This window comes from Echinops telfairi, unplaced genomic scaffold, assembly GCF_000313985.2.
Source record: "Echinops telfairi isolate 266 unplaced genomic scaffold, ASM31398v2 ScPeMD7_29;HRSCAF=101, whole genome shotgun sequence".
Classification (NCBI taxonomy): domain Eukaryota; kingdom Metazoa; phylum Chordata; class Mammalia; order Afrosoricida; family Tenrecidae; genus Echinops; species Echinops telfairi.
The window spans coordinates 9,038,617-9,049,769 of NW_022103926.1; the positions used below are offsets into that span (position 1 = coordinate 9,038,617).

At 60.4% G+C, this 11,153-nt stretch overlaps 1 protein-coding gene across 1 annotated transcript in view; it reads left to right on the forward strand.

Moving 5' to 3' along the window:
- RSPH14 (radial spoke head 14 homolog) overlaps nucleotides 1–11,153 on the forward strand; it is a 53,128-nt gene that overhangs the window by 27,589 nt on the left and 14,386 nt on the right. The gene's annotated exons all lie outside the window — the stretch shown is intronic.

The following is an 11,153-nucleotide window of genomic DNA, read 5'->3' on the forward strand; positions in this document are numbered from 1 at the left end:
CGGGCATGGCGGGCCCCGTGGCTGCGGTCATGCCCAGCGCCCCGGGCCGCTGGCAGAGGCTGTCCACGCAGGTCCGCTGCTGGGTGCTGCAGGGGTGCTGCTGGGCGAGACTGGGGGCGCCGGCCACCCGGGGCTGCTCCCGCACGAAGCCGTGCATCCGGTCCGCCACCTGCCAAACGCGGAAGGAGACGGTGTGAGAAGGCACAGGGAAGGATGAACCGCTCAGTGGGGCGCGTGGCCGTGATCACCCTGGCAGCCGGTGTGTGGGAAGCCAGATGGGCAGGGGGGTGAGAGGCCCAAGGTTCCAGCCAGCACAGCCCCTATAACAGGTGGTGTACTCAGAGAGGGAAATGCAACCCTGGGGGCTACCATGTCCCCACACCAGCTGTACCCCATTTTCTTAAGCCTGGCTGCCCTTAGGAAGGACCTCTGTCCTCACCCCTCCCTGCTGTAGGGCAAGCTAGGCAGGGAGACAACTGCGTGCAGTGGCCTGTGTCCAGTGAGGTAGTGGGCCTGCCTGTGCCCGTCCTCAGTGCATCTGCAGGGCCGGGGGCATGAGGCTTTCCACACTCTGTGCATTGCCTAGAGCCCAGAGCTGGGGGCGCTGGGAGTGGCTGGGGCCGAAGTGTGGGGGTCAGGGCCTGCACAGGTGCATTGTCTGGACAGAGGGGCGGCTGGGGCTGGGGCTGGGGCTGATGCAAACCCAGGGGTCAGGTTGGCATGGTTGCTCCTGGCCTTGCCCAGCTGTCAAGAAGCTGCTGCTCCCACATCTGGGACCACTTGCTGCCCAGGTACAGCAGCTTTTCCCAGGGACTCTGCAGCTCAGGCTCAACTGGTGGTCCCTGGGGGACCCACCCCTCCCACCTTCCTTCCCAGGCCCTGTTGTCCCTGCAGACCCCAACTGCCTGGCTCTGGGTGAGCAGGCACTCCAGAGACAAAGATGGTCACCTAAGGTCAGTGCCCACTCTCAGCTCCTCAGTGGCATGTCTTGCAGTCCAGGGCTCCCTATCCCACTGGAGGCACAATTGGCATCTCACAGGACTCTGCCTCTCTGCCAGCTGCAACCCAGGAGACAGCAGCCATCCTGACTGAAGTCTGCCCTGCCCCTCACTGCCAGAGGCTCCGCCCTCTCAGAGGCCCCACCCCTCACTGCCAGAGGCCCTGCCTTCTCAGAGGCCCCACCCATCACTGTCAGAGGCTCCACCCCCTCAAAGGCCCCACCACTCACTGCCAGAGGCTGCACCCTCTCAGAGCCCCCACCCCTCACTGCCAGAGAGTCCGCCCTCTCAGAGGTCCCACCCCTCAATGCCAGAAACTCCACCCCCAGAGACTGTACCCCTTGGAGACCCATCTTGGAGACCCACCACATGCCACCCCTCCAAGGCGGCTCCTCTCCACATTCCCTGAGATTCTGCACCCCCCCCCCAGTGGCCCCCAGGACCCTAGTGACCCTGCTTCCTCAGGCCACCCTCTGGCCAGCATCCCTGAGTTCACCCTGAGGTATGGTGTGAGTGCCGACTGCTACCCACGTGCCAGCCTGCAACCAAGGGTGACGGCCTGCCGGCAATGTCCCCCAGTCCTCCTCCTGGAGCATGGAGCGCAGCCCAAGCCCGGAGACAGGTTGGCAGCCACATGCCCGCTCTGCACCACGCTGGGCAGCAGCAGTGGGTATAACTGGCAGTCAGCCCGGACCTGGGCGCCCTAGTCCTCAAGTCTGCCTTGCAGACAAACAGGGGTAGCAGGGACAGGCAGGGGGGGGGGGGGGGGGGCACACTGGCCCACCAGGCAGGAGCCTTGCTCTATAGGACCCACAGCAGCTCAAGGGACCCGCGGGCGGTAGGCAGTCACCCAGCCTGTTCTTGGTGTGGGATGGGGGTAGGCGCCGTCACCCAGCAGGCAACCAGGGGCCCTGGGGAGTGCCCTTCACTGAGAGCCACAACATGCGGCTGCCACTGGGCCCCACAGGCTCCAAGGGTTCTCCCATCCTAGGGGCAACTCTGCAAACAGCTACCCTCTCTGACACATTGCTCCCAGGTCCAGAGCCGGCTCCCAGGTGCCCACGATGGCACTGCGGGGCCCGACTGGAACTATTATCAATAGTATCAATAAAATGCAGAGACAACGAGGGACAGTGGGCCCCAAGCAAAAGTGGCAGGCTGGTGGGGGTGGGGGCTGGACACAGAAGGGGGAGGCACAGAGGACAGGAGGACAGAGACTGAAGGACTGAGAGTCATGCCTTATGTGTGTCGTACCCCTCCCCTCAGACCCCTGTGGACAAGCAGAAGAGGCAGACGCAGAGGGGTCACCAGGGAGCGGATGCCATGGCTAGGGTGCACTGAGAGTCTGTTAAGGACAGGGGACAGTGCGGAGAGGGGGGGTGGCGACACCTGCCCAGCATGATGGGTGGTGTGACGGCACTGAACTAGCCACACAGAAGTGGCCACGTTGGCCATTGCTTTTGTATGCTGCTTTGGGCCACAAGAAGAGCCCAGGGGGCAGGTGGGTGGTGCTGACCTGGAAGCTGTGCAGGGGGGCCCAGGAAGCTTCGGCCCATGAAAACCACACAAGGGGCGGGGTGCCCGGGACGGTGCAGTGATGGGGTCTGCAGCTGTAGCGCAGCCCTTGTACATGTCAGATCACAGGGTTGTGCACACACCGGTCTGTGGACATGTGTGTGTCTGTGTAGGTGGTGCATGTAGACGTACAGGCACATGTGCAGGCAGATCCTCCTATGTTCTGCATGAACATGCACATGGGGTTGATACATACCTATGTAGATGAGTGTGTTTGTTTCTACAGGTCTTTGTACATGCTGTTCCACACATGTAGATCTATGTATTTGCACATATTTGTGTGGATGCAATTGTGTTTATGCATCTCCACATGTCCACCACATAAGTGTGTATGGCTGCACATGAACAGCTGTGTGTTTCTATGTGTGCACAGAGTATATGATTGTACATGCACATTTATACTTTTGCAGCAGACGGGTGTGTCTGTGGTTGTACAGGTACAGCTGTGTGTATGCATTTGCATGTGTATACAGCATGTGTGACTATGTGTACAGCTGTGTGTGCACTTCTGCAAGGGGACAGCGTGTCTGCACAACGTGACTGCATAAGTGCAGCTGTGTGTGTGGAGGGTGGCTGTGGCTATACATGCACAGCTGTGTGCATGCATGTGCATGTGTATACAGTGTGTGTGGCTGTACGTGTGCAATTGTGTGTGTGATTGCATATGTGCCAGGTGTGTGTGCGTACAGTGTGTCTATAGTATGTATACAGGTGGGTACAACTGCATGTGTGTACGAAGTATGTCTGTGGTTGTACGTGTGCAGCCATGTGTGTGTGCCCAGTGTGTCTGTGATTGCACGTGTGCAGCTGTGTGTAGTGCGCACAAGCAGAGCTGTGTGCAGACGTGGGGTGAGTGGGGCTGGTGGTGGTGAAGGCTGTAGGAGCTGAACACGCAGACCAGGCCCTGTCACGCACTGACTCAGAGGAGGGCTGGGGGCCAGACCCACAGGAAACCATCCTGGAAGGCTGTCGTGTGGGCGAGGGGTGGGTTGCTGGGTGAGCAGGAGGTGACCACTTCGGGAACTGAAGGACAGAGGCCCTGGTGGGGGTGTGGCTGGAGCCAGAGAGTGAGGGGAAGTTGTGGGGGACAATGCCCCTCTGGGGCCAGGTGCTGGGGCAGCCCTGGCTGGTGGAGACCTGTGTGGGGACTTGGTAGAGATAGGCTGCTTCTCCCTCTGGCCTATAGGCATGGGCTTCTGTGTTGAGGGGGCCAGCGTGTGACCCTTGGTTCCTGTGCCCCATAGTGGCACCTCTGCTGGGCACTCCTCACAGGAGGGGAGGGTGCAGACAGCCAAGGTCACCAAGTGTCTCTGAGCAGGATCCCCTGGGTGGGAAGTAGAAGACAGGGTTTCTTCAACAGGACTGCCCAAGTCCCTATGTCTGGAGAGAAAGGCTCAATTCTGGAGGGGCCCTAAGCCCTGGGGCTGGAGGGGGTGGGGGAAGGGGGCTGCAGACCTACCCCAAGGAAGGGAGAGACCCACTCAGTGATCAGACAACGGGGAAGGGCTGGCGATGGGCAGCGCAAGTCAGAGAGCTGCTTGCTCCCTGGGACCCCTGGCCGTGCCCACCTGGCAGGAGGCTCCCCTGTCCCATGGAGGTTACAGGACTGGGCCTGCGAGTGGCACACCCAGCCATGCCCCTGCCTGCCCGAGGGGATGCCCTGGCCTATCTGCCCCCAGGCCCGGGGACCCAGCCTGCCTTCCATGCCTCTGGCAGCTCTCTGATGTCGGTAGGGGTGAAAGCTGCTCCCTGTGGCCCTGTGAACTGGGTCCGAGAGGCTGGGGAGCATCAGGGTGCTGTGCACTTCTGCTGGCGTGCCAACCCAGCAAGGGTCCTGCCCTCAGCCCTCGACATCACGGTGTGCCCACCTTCTCCTTTGCTGTGGCCCCGCCCTTGGCCTCTGTGAGCCCCTGCCTCAGTGTCAGGATCCCCTGCCTGTAGCCTTGAGCTGACTGCTTCCCGCCTCTGCATCAGGCGCCCCCAACATGGCCCAGCTGATTGTCCTCCCCACTTCGGAGACCGAGGCCGAGTGTCCACTGGCCCAGTGTGAGCCCAGCAGCCTGGCCAGGCCTGCTCCCTCTGTGTCCCAAGCTGGTGGGCCGGCCAGGACCCACTCTAACCCATGACTGGTCTCCCTGCCCACCTCTCACTGCTCCCCTGACCGACGGGGGCTCCCAGATGGCTGGCCTGAGACAGTTCAGGGCTCAGGGGTGCTTCTGTTACATAGGAAGCAGGCCTCCTTGGCGGGTGGGGGCGCGGGGGGTTAGCAGGCAAGGACTTGGCCTCCCCTGACCGCAGGGCTGTATCCACCTTTGGGTTCCCCGCTGCACACAGGCCCTGGCATGTCAAGTACGCCCCCACAAGGGTGGGTGCTCAGGCCTAGGACCAGAGGTGTGCGCTCAGGGCCCCCAGCTGAGCATCTGATAGAGAGTGATGCCCAGTGCCTGCCTGTCCTTAGACGGACTCTCCTCTCCAATGGGGGGGCCTTCCCCCACACTCAGCTGCTCTCTCGCCTGATGCAGGCGTGGCCCAGGAGGCCAGGGGAGGGCAGGCTCAGAGCCCAGGGGCCACTTGCAGCACGTGACAGAGGGTGTCAGCGCCTCACAGGACCCCTGCCCGCTCCTTGGCTTGGAAGGAAATTGGGCTGCTGGCCTCCTTCAGAGAAAGCCAGAGGGACACCATGGGAGGCAGGCAGGTGGGCCTGGGCTGGGAGGGGGCGCTGGTCACTTCTAAGGCAGAGATGGCCTCTGGCCTGAGAAGTGGTGTCATGTCGGTGCCCACCCTGTGTGGCAACCCAGTCATAGTTACATCCCTCACTGTATGTCCACCGCCCGGCCCCTCCTCCCCCTTCCATGTCCCCTCCACAGCGTCCACATCCCTGCTCCATGTCCTTCCCCCAGCGTCCATGTCCCACCCAGAGCCTGTGCCCCCTGACGCACGTTCCCTTAGTGCCCGTGCCCCCCAGATGCGGACACCGGGAGCCCCGCCGGGGTGGATGGCCCTCTGCTTGCAGCGGCCCGTGTGAGGGTGTGAGGTGACTGCTCGCCCCGAGGCCTTGCCGGGCCGGCGTGGGCTCCAGGAAGGGCTGGCTGAGGGAGGCTTTCGATAGCACCGGGGACTTATTTTTGGACTAAAAGCCACATCTTCCCAAGGAGATAAAAGCCGGCTTGTTGCGGTGCCAGTGACAATGGGCACGGAAGGGGGTGGGGTGGACTTCGCTCTGGGGAGGTCAGCCCCATCACTCCAGGGGGCCCATGTCCACGCCACATCAGGGGGCCCACGGCCTCATGTCTAGACAAGGCGTCACGAGCCCAGGCAGGGTGCAACAGGGAGGGCCTACCCCCACCAAGGTGGGACTGGATGACTGGGGCCACCGGCTCCTGATGCTCCTTCCGCCCCACCAGAGCCTCCCCGCACAGGTGGTGTGGCGGGGTGACTCCACTCCCCGCCCCCCCCCACACAGGTGCTCCTGAAAGCTGCACAGAGCAGATGGATGGACGGATGCAGCAACAGCACAAAGTATTTGCCCAGCGCTCGTGGGTTCCTGGAGCGTGCCCTGTGCCTGCCCTGCCTGATGGCACCTTCCTAGAGCCAGCCCTGTCAGAGCCCATGATGCGCTGGAATCCTGGCCTGACCCTGTCCAGTGTGCCCGGGGACACCCTCTGCCTGTGCCCACCTCCCCAGTCCCAGGGCCTCCCGTGACACTCCTATCCCAGCCTCCCCACCGGCCCTTCTTACACACCTATTCAAGCTGCAGGCTAACTTGCCCCCAAGCCCCCAAACACAGTGTGGCCAAACCATGCCGAGTTACAGGCACCCTAGTGCCGGCCTTCCTGCTTACAGGCAGCCAGGGAAGGGGCCTCCTCTCTGCCCAGAAAACCACCCCGAGTTACAGGCACCCTAGTGCCGGCCTTCCTGCTTACAGGCAGTCAGGGAAGGGGCCTCCTCTCTGCCCAGCCAGTGGCGCCAACTCCCTGGCCTCCCACCCCCTCTCACTGCATCACTAGTGGTTGTCCTGACCTCTTGCACCTTCTAAAGACCCCTCACCCCCAGGGAAGGACCCTGGAGGCCGCATCCCGCCTCTCGGTCCAGACCCTTCCCTCTCGGTGGAGGTCTGTGTGCCCGGGCCTGGCCACGCCTGGTCCTGGGGAAGGGGGTCGCAGGCCTGGCTGGGGTGGATCTCTGCAGGGTCCTGGAAGCGCCCTCTCTCCCCTGCTATGACCCTCTGGTCACCACCTTCACACGTGCCACAGGAGATCTGCTACTCAGCAGTTTCCAGCGGCCAGTTTTCTGAAGTCGATACAAAAACCCACCCTCACGGGAAGCTCATTCATTGGTACGACCCCCCATTCCTCAGGGACCCCCCCCCCAAAGGTATCAGCTTGCTGTATCGTGCGGTATGGTACCCAGTTTCCCCTAGGCCTCAGGGAACCGAAAAACCAAAACCAAACGGGCAGCCACCAAGTCGCTAGCAACCCGAAAGGGCAGGGCAGAACTGCCCTTGTGGTTTTCTGAGACTATAACTCTTTACTGGAGCAGAAAGCCTCGTCTTTCTCCCTCTGGGTGGCTGGTGGTTTACGAACTGCTGACCTTGCGGTTAGCAGCCCAGCTTGTAATGCCTGTGCCACCCGGGCTCCTAATTCTGAAGTAAACAGCCAGGCCTGCTTATCTGGGGTGCCTTTGCGGGGACCTGAAACCCCCAGCCCTTCATCTGGCAGTCAGGGGTTAGCCCTCAGTGACCCCCAGAACCCCCAGTGCCCAGACTAACTACTGATGCGGTAATGGTGGGGCCAACAGGCAGAGAGTCACTGTCAGCCTCAGGCTTTGTGTGTCATCCTTAGTCTTTCACAGTGGGGCCATGAGGGAGGCTGGTGGGCTGCTGGCCTCAAGGTCGCAGGTTCAAACCCATCAGCTGCTTCGTGGGAGAAGGATGAGGCACGCTGCTCCCATCAAGACTGATAGCCTCTGAAACCCTAGGGGGCAGTTCCACTTTGCCCTGTGGGGTCCCTATGATTCAGAATTGACTCAGTGGGAGTGGATTAGGCATCTGTACCAAGGGGCCCTGGTGGTGTGGTGGGTAAAGTGTTGGGCTGCTAACTGCAAGGTTGGCCGTTCAAACCCACCAGCTGCTTGGCTGGAGAGAGAGGAGGCTGTCTGTTCCTATAAAGATTGACAGTCTTGGAAACCCTATATAGGGTCACTATGAGTCAGAGTCAACTTGATGATAGTGGGTTTGGGTTTGGGGAGAAAATGAGGCTTTCTACTCTTGTAGAAAGACTTCGTCTCAGAAACCCACAGGGCCAGTTCTTCCCTGTCGCCACTATGAGTCAGAACCAATTGGATGGCAGTGTTGTTTGTTTGTGATCTTATGAAAGTGTTTCCACTTTGGCCCGCAGGGTCTCATGCACGCTACTCTGAATGAAGTAGTTTAAGGATGACTAGGTACCGTAGGCTAGCCTTTGGACATGCTGTCAGGAGAGCCCAGTCCCTGGAGAAGGACATCATGCTTGGTATAGTAGAGGGGCAGCACAAAGGAGGAAGGCCCTCCAGGAGATGGATGGGCACCGTGGCTGCGACCACAGGCGCAGACATAAAGACAACTGTGAGGAGGGGGTGGGCAAGGGCAGCGCTTCCTCTTGTCGCTGTGAGTCAGAACCACCTCAACGTGCCTAACAACCACAGCCTTTGCCCGTGAGCCCTGATGGCATACTAGGTTACGCACTGGGCTGCTAACCAGAAGGCCAGCAGTTCGAGACCAGGTTCGGCAGGAGGGCGGTGAGGTGGTCTGGTCTGGTAAAGACGGCTGTCCCAGAACCAGTTCTTCTCTGCCCTCTAGGGTCACTATGAGTTGGAAAGGGTCTGATTGGCAGTGGGCTTGGGATTGGGATCATCAGCAAGGGTCTCTTGGGATGTCTGCACACAGGTCACCATGTGCCCTCTGGAGAGTCCCTGACCAGGGGCATGCGTGAGTCTGGGAGGTATTGCCTGGCTGCCCTCCGGGAAGGCCACGCTCTCTGGGCTCCGGGACCTTCTACTAAAGGGAAGGCAGGAGACAAGCATGGAGGCCACTGAGGAGCTGGCCTTGGGGTACCCGGCAGCCTCTGACTCATTCAGGGTCTCTGCCACTGTCGATCCTACCCCAACTCTGAGTGCAGCAGCCCAGAACCCATGCTGCCCATCTGGGTTGCCCCAGACTGAACCCTCCCTGGTCAGGGCTCCTCCCTGCAGGCCCTCCTGCCTTGGACACTGCCCCACCCTGAGAAAAATGAGGCTGGCCAGAGAACAGGCTAGCAGGCACCCCAGCACCACACATTGTGTAGCCCTGCCCAGGTGGGGTCTTCAGGAAGATGTATTGACTGAGGGCCGTGTACAGGCTGGGCAGGGACCAGGTATGGGCTCTGCAGAAGTGTAGCCCTGGTCTGGTCCCTCATGAGCCCTGGGCATGGCCACCATCCAAGCTGTCCCACAACCTGTGGGAATGGGCAGAGCACTCTGGGGACTTGGGCACTGTGGCCCTGGGTCAGGGAGCTCATTGGCAGACATTGGGCAACAGACCAAATTGCAGCATCACACCCCCAACCCTTGCCCTCCTGTGGCTGCCCCCTCCACCCCGCCCCCTTATAAGCTTGGTCCTTGCCAGCCCCTCCCCAACCCCAAGCCCAGTGTTCCAAGACATTTCCAAAGACCTGTGGCGGCTCAGTCCTCTGCCGGGGACCCTCGCTGGTCACACCAGCCCCAGGCCCAGCCCTCTCCTGCGCCACGGCAGGCCACAGGTGTGGCCCTTGGGACCCCCTGAGCCAGGAAGGCCCAGGGACTTGGTGGTGTGGGGGGCAGTGCGCCTGTGCCCACCCCGCTTGGGGCCAGGCCGGCTGGGGATATGCACCGGCAGGCGCAGAGTGATCACAGGAAATCGAAGCTTGGCACTGCCCCAGCATTTCAGGGAAATGAATAGATTTGGGCCGAGGACAAAGGGAGTTTGATTAATCAGAAATTGGATAATGGAGACAACATTCTAATTATTTTCGTCTCAGCATTCCATCGAGAACTGTTTGCACAGCACACCAGAGGTGACAGAGTGGGTGAGGGCTGGCCAAAGGACCACAGGGCCCCAGGGTGGCCAGACACATTGGGGCAGCAGGGCCAGGCAGGGCTGGACAGGGAGGTGGGTCCCTCCACTACCCTCCCTCACATTTCCACTGCCATCCCGGCTCTGGGTGCAAGCTCCTCCCACGGAGCCACGCGGGGCTGCAGGTGTCAGGGACCTACCCAGTGTCTAAGGAGGCTAGAAGGCTGCCCCACGCCAAGTCTGGCAGGGCCATGGGGTACCCTGTGGGAACCGAACTCCATGCCCATGAGTCTCACCCTCTGCTGTGGGTTCATTCATTCAGTTGTCAAATGTGCAGGCTGATACTGTCAGCCTGGACAGAGGGAGGGCCGGGGGGCAGCACTGACTGGTCTACCTCCCATGGGGCAGTGCTTCAGAGGGACAGGCAGGTGTCACCGATGAGGATGTGGCAAGAGCTCAAGGTCAGAGTGAAGGCAGGAGGTGGGGAGTGACCCATGGTTGGCAAACATCCAAATCCTGACCCCTCCCCCTACAGATGGCACCAACCAACAGTGGCCTGCTTTCCTTGGCCCGTCTCATAGTCTGCTTCAGGCAGCCACCACCAGGGGTGGTCCCCACACAATCTGGACCATCCAGGTTGTTGCCCAGCGGTCCAGCAGGCTCTGGCTCAGAGTGAGGATGCCTATACACAACGGAGGGAAACACAACCCGGTCCTGCGCCTTCCTGGTCGCAGTCTCTGTTATGCCCGAGCCCATCAGTGCAGCCCCTGTGCCACTCCGTCTTGCCAAGGGCCTTCCTCTCCTTCACTGCCCCTCCACTCTACCAAGCATGATGTCTTCTCCAGGGACTGGTCTCTCCTGACATGTCCAAAGTACGTGAGACCAAGTCTTTCTATTCTTGCTTCTAAGGAGTATCCTGGCTGTAGTTCCTCCAATGAAAGGTGAGGAACGGAGCCCAGAGAGTGAGTATGACTCCCCGGGGTCACCTTTAGAGGCCAAGCCTGAGGGCTCTGCCCTTGGGCCCCCAAAGCACCGACCTTAGTGGGGAGCTAGTTGAGCAGAAACAAGCAAAACCAACCAATTGAATACTGTCCAACCAGCCAACCAAATACTCTCCGGCTAGCCAATCAACCAACCAAATACTGTCCAGCCAGCCAACCAACCAAATACTGTCCAGCCAACCAACCAACCAACCAACCAACCAACCAGCCAATCAAATACTGTCCAGCCAGCCAACCAACCAACCAAATACTCTCCAGCTAGCCAATCAACCAACCAAATACTGTCCAGCCAGCCAACCAATCAAATACTGTCCAGCCAGCCAACCAACCAAATACTGTCCAGCCAGACAACCAACCAACCAACCAACCAACCAACCAACCAGCCAACCAAATACTGTCCAGCCAACCAACCAACCAAATACTCTCCAGCTAGCCAACCAACCAACCAAATACTGTCCAGCCAACCAACCAACCAAATACTGTCCAGCCAGCCAACCAACCAACCAAATACTG